Genomic DNA, 5,477 nt, shown 5'->3' with positions numbered 1-5,477 from the left:
TCTGTCATCTTGGACATTGCTCTATTCTAATTTTCTCATGTCTAGCCGATTTCTGCATCCCCTTGCCTCATTTCGATTTCGATCCCGAGGGGGTAGAAATACTCTATCACTGCTTAGGAGCATTTGTTTGATCTTCTCACTTGTTCTCAATCTATCTACTTTTCTAAGTGTTAGCATTCTTCTTGAATTCTGACATCATCTTTTCCTAGTGTTCAGTACTACCACTATCAGGCTGTACATTTAGGACTTGCTATCTTTTTCTACCTTTCGTTCTTCAAAATCAGATATCTATATCTATCACCACCTACTTGGCTTTCTATTTTCTTTGACATAATGTGTTCCCAGATCAATCACGCATTAGTCAAAGAGGGGAAAATGTAATCACCTAAAAATGGTCATCTAGACTATTAGCCCCCTTTTCAACATTTTGGCTAAATTAATTTAATCACTTACCTAAGCCAAATTGCTAATAATCAATTTATTTGATTATAACCTAGAGTTTGACTATGCTATCCTAAGTTCATTATTTGATTAAAAGAACATGTCCCCTTTTAATTAAATAAAAGACCCCATTCTTCTAACCCACTTAAAGTGCACACATAAAGTCCTTTTTCTATTTTGCAATTAAAAGAAAAGGCTTTGTGACTTTTTTCTTATATGACAAGTCAACTTATATTCTATTGGTTGATTTGTGTGTGCACATGGATCACTCCTATTTTCGAATTTCACCGTTGATCGTCCACTATCTCCATCTTGATCTCCACCGTCCATACATCTTTAAAAGGGAGAGAGCTTTCCCCCTCAATCGATCCTTCATTTTGAATATTGTTATGCTGCAGGTTTTCTAACAGGTTTCTTTGGAGCTTTGTGGAGAACTTCTCTTTCTTGTCTACATTCTCTCATACCATGGCATTTTAACTTAGATTCATGTTGCATGTTAGTTTAGCTTCTATTTTGCAATAATATATCTCACATAGCTTAATATTTGGATTGTAACACTCTCATCCATGCTTAGAATAGCTGCACTTTTCATATTCATGCTAGCTTAATCTTTAGTTGCATTGCATCCTTGAGGAACTCCTTGGGACATTTGCATTCTTGCATCTTGTCTTTGGAACCTCCCATTGCATGGTTTACTAGCAAGAAGAGTATCTCTAAGGCTCATCTGAGAGCCTTCTTATTCTTGAAATATACTCTCTTGCACTCCGTGGATAGGGAGCTCTAAGCCGGCATCCAAGTATTCCAACTCATGGAATCGTTTGGATAGAAGGGTTTAGAGTGGGACACTTTCGAGTGTACAATAATGTATTGTTTGAGTCAAGTCAAGTATTTTACCAAGATTGATTTGAAGAGTGGCTATCATCATATTAGAATCAAAGAAGGTGATGAATGGAAGACTACTTTCAAGACAAAAGATGGTTTGTATGAATGGTTGGTTATGCCTTTTGATTTAACTAATGCACCTAGTACTTTCATGAGGCTGATGAATGAAGTTCTAAAAAATTATTGGGTAAGTTTGTGATTGTTTATTTGAATGATATTCTAATATTCAGTAAGACTAAGGAAGAACATCTTGAGCATATTAGACAATTATTACAGAGATTGAAAGAGCAAAAGTTGTTGATTAATATGAAAAAGTGTTCTTTTATGCAAGAGGAGATTATGTATTTGGGATTTTTGATTCCAACTGATGGATTGAAGATGGATCCTGAGAAGGTTAAAGCAATTTTGGAATGGCCTACACTTGAGAATGTGGGTGAAGTAAGAAGATTTCATGGTTTGGCTAGAATTTACATAAAGTTTATAAAGAATTTTAATGCTATTTACAATGCTATGACTGAGACAATGAGACGAGATAAAAAGGAATTCAAGTGGACACATGGAGCTAATAAGAGTTCTAAAACTTTGAAACAAAAGGTTGTTGAATTACCTATATTGTCTTTTCCTGATTTCAACAAAGTATTTCAAGTTGAATGTGATGCAAGTGGCAATGCAATAGGAGTCGTATTAAGTCAAGAAGGTAAACCTGTTGCTTTCTTTAGTGAGAAGTTGAATGATGCTAAAAGGAAGTATTTTGTGTATGATCAAGAATTTTATGCTATTGTTCAAGCATTGAAGAAGTGGACACATTGTTTGATTCTTAAGGAGTTTGTGTTGTATACTAATCATAAAGCTTTACAATACTTGGGAAGTCAACATAAATCGAATCAGAGACATATGAAGTGGGTTTAGTATTTGCAGAATTTTATATTTGTAATCAAGCACAAGATTGGAGTTACTAACAGAGTTGCTGATGCATTGAGTAGAATACGTTCTTTGTTGACTGAAATGAAGGTTGAAGTTCTTGGTTTTGATGAAATGAAAGAGTTGTATGATGCTAATCCTAATTTTTCTAAGGTGTGGAGAGATTGTAGAGCACCAAATCTAACCAATCACATAAGTAAGTATGATGAGTATTTCACTCAAGAAGGTATGTTGTTCAAAGGTATTCAGTTGTGTATTCCTAGAAGTTTTATGAGGTTGAATTTGATTAAAGAAAAGCATAGTGGTGGATTAGCTGGACATTTTGGAATTGATAAGACATTGAGTTTGATGAAAGAGAATTATTATTGGCCACAAATGTATAAGGATGTTCAAAATTTTGTAAAGAGTTGTAGATTTTGTCAAGTTGCAAAAGGAGTGAGTCAAAATACTAGTTTGTATATAACTATTATTGTTCCTGAGAAACCTTGGAGTGACATTAGTATGGATTTTGTTCTTGGATTACCTAAGACAGTGAAGGGGTATGATTCCATATTTGTTGTTGTGGATAGATTTTCTAAGATGATTCATTTCATACCATGTAAGAAGAAGTCAGATGTTGAGCATGTTGCTAAACTTTTCTTTTAAGAGATTGTGAGATTGCATGGATTACCAAGAAGTATTATTCCTGACAGAGATAGTAAGTTTGTTGGTTATTTTTGAAAGACTTTGTGGAAGAAGATGGGTACTGAGTTGAAGTTTAGTTTTATATTCCATCTACAAATAGATGGATAGACAGAAGTTTTGAATAGAAGCTTGGATAATTTACTAAGATGTTTAGTTGGGAATAAGCCAAGTAATTGGGAGATGGTATTGGCACAAGTTGAATTCGCATATAATAATTCTGTGAATAGTAGTATAGGAAAGACACCTTTTGAAATTGTTACTAGAATGAATCCTAGAGGAGTATTATATTTGAGAGATATTGCTAGTGAAGAAAAGAGAAGTGTTGCAGGAGAAGAATTTGCTGATTTTATAGAGTCTTTGTATAAGGAAGTGAAGTTGAGGATAGAAAAAGTAATCAGAAGTATAAGGAGAATGTTAATTAGTCTAGAAGACATCATGATTTTCAAATTGATGATGAGGTGATGATTCATTTGAAGAAAGGGAGATTTCCAATTGGAACATACAAGAAGATGAAAAAGTTTGGACCTTGTAAGTGTTGTTTAGTGTGGAGCTTGATCAGTCCCCAAGTGGGAGATTGTTAGTTTATGGTGACTGATCAGGAAAGTACTATACATACCTCATAAATTCTTTGGGGCTCACAACATCACCTTGGAATAAAAATTTGGACTCTATTTTATCAGGATTTTGGGCCAACATGTAATTATTAATTATAACCCTAAAGTAGTAAAAATACTTGTATAAAAGAGCTTAGGGTTAGGGATTGTTTCATAGTGGTGATGTGAAAATAGGTTCTTGCAGTGGTATTGAGATGTAAGGGATTACAGATTGTAATTAGGTTGTAATCACTGGATCATAATAATATCAGACTTGTTGTTTGGTGGATGTAGCCTAGGGATTGGGTGAACCATGTTAAATCTTGGTGTCTTGTGTTTTTTTCTATGTGATCTATTATTTTTTGAAATGGGTTATATTTGCATGTAATTGTTATTTTTGTTTGTAGTTTAATCCTAACAAGTGGTATCAGAGTGAAGTTTTTTTTTAGTTATCCTCTGTAGGAAAGTCTCGCGGTTGAGTGGGAGTGATGGCAGATGAGGATAAGCTGAGGGTTGATAGATTTAATGGGAAAAACTTTCAGTTATGGAAGATGCAAATGGAAGACCATCTTTAGTAGAAAGATTTATGGAAACTGTTGGAAGGCAAAACTAAGAATTAGGGATCTATGTCAAATGACAAATGGGATCTTTTCGATAGAAAGGCACTTGGAAGCATTTGATTATGCCTGGCACCATCGGTGACATTTAATATTACAAAAGCAAATACAATAGAAGAGTTGATGCAAACTCTAGCGAAATTGTATGAAAAAACCTCCACAAACAAAGTATTTCTCATGAAGCATTTATTTAATATAAAAATGGTAGAAGGTGGATCTGTTGCAAATCATTTAAATGAGTTTAATACTATTACTAGTTAGTTATCTTCTATGGGTATCAATTTTGATGAAGAAATTAGGGCTCTCTTGATTTTGTGTTCTTTGCCTGAAAGCTAGAATGGCTTGATAATGGCTGTGAGTAATTTTGTTCCTAGATCTAGTACCCTAAAATATGATGATATGATCAGTCTTGTTTTGAGTGAGGAAAATCATAGGAAATCCTTAGGTGGATCTACATTAGGAAGTTCTTTGAATGCACAAAGTAGAGGCAAAATGAATGAAAGAGGAAGTAATTCCAAAAATCATGGAAAATCAAGAAGAAAGTCAAAGGGGAGGAGGTCTCAATTGAGAGGACTGAATGTCTGTTGGTACTATGAGAAACTAGGTCATAAAAAGAAAGATTGTTGGAATTGACAAAAAAATGAAGGAGATAAACTAAATGGAGACAAGGAGGCAAATGTGGTAAGTAACAAATTTGAAAAGGATGCTTTGCTTTTGTCTTTAGAAAGTGTTGATGATTCATGGGTTTTAGATTTTGGTGCTTCATTTCATGCTACACCTCATAGAGGTTATTTCATTGATTATGTCCAAGGGAATTTTGGACTTGTTTATTTGGGAGATAATGAACCCTATCAGATTGAACTGGAAAGGGAAAAATTAAGTTTAAGTTATAGAATGGGAATCATTGGCTAATACGTGAGGTTAAGACATGTTCCAAGGCTGAGTAAGAATTTAATTTTAGTAGGGCAACTCAGTGATGAGGGTTGTGTAGTTACTTTTAATGATAAAAATTGAAAGGTTTCAAAAGGTTCCCTTTTAGTAGCAAAAGGTGTGAAATTAGGCACCTTATATCTTTGTATAGGTCATATTGTTCCTTCTACTTTAATTCTTTTAGAGAGAAATGAATGTTCAGGAATAATTGTTGTAGTTGAGTAGGGAGAACAAATAGCTACTGTAGATTATGATATAGAACTATGGCACAAAAGACATGGGCACATGAGTGAGAAAGGTATGAATTTACTTCATTCAAAGAAATTTTTACCAAGTCTAAAATGTGTTAATATATATTTTTGTGAAAGTTGTGTAGATGGAAAATAAAACAGAGTGAGTTTTGCAAAAA

This window comes from Cupressus sempervirens, chromosome 8, assembly GCF_028749045.1.
Source record: "Cupressus sempervirens isolate cs-2001-9-10 chromosome 8, ASM2874904v1, whole genome shotgun sequence".
In the NCBI taxonomy this organism is placed as follows: domain Eukaryota; kingdom Viridiplantae; phylum Streptophyta; class Pinopsida; order Cupressales; family Cupressaceae; genus Cupressus; species Cupressus sempervirens.
This window is presented reverse-complemented; position numbering follows the sequence as displayed.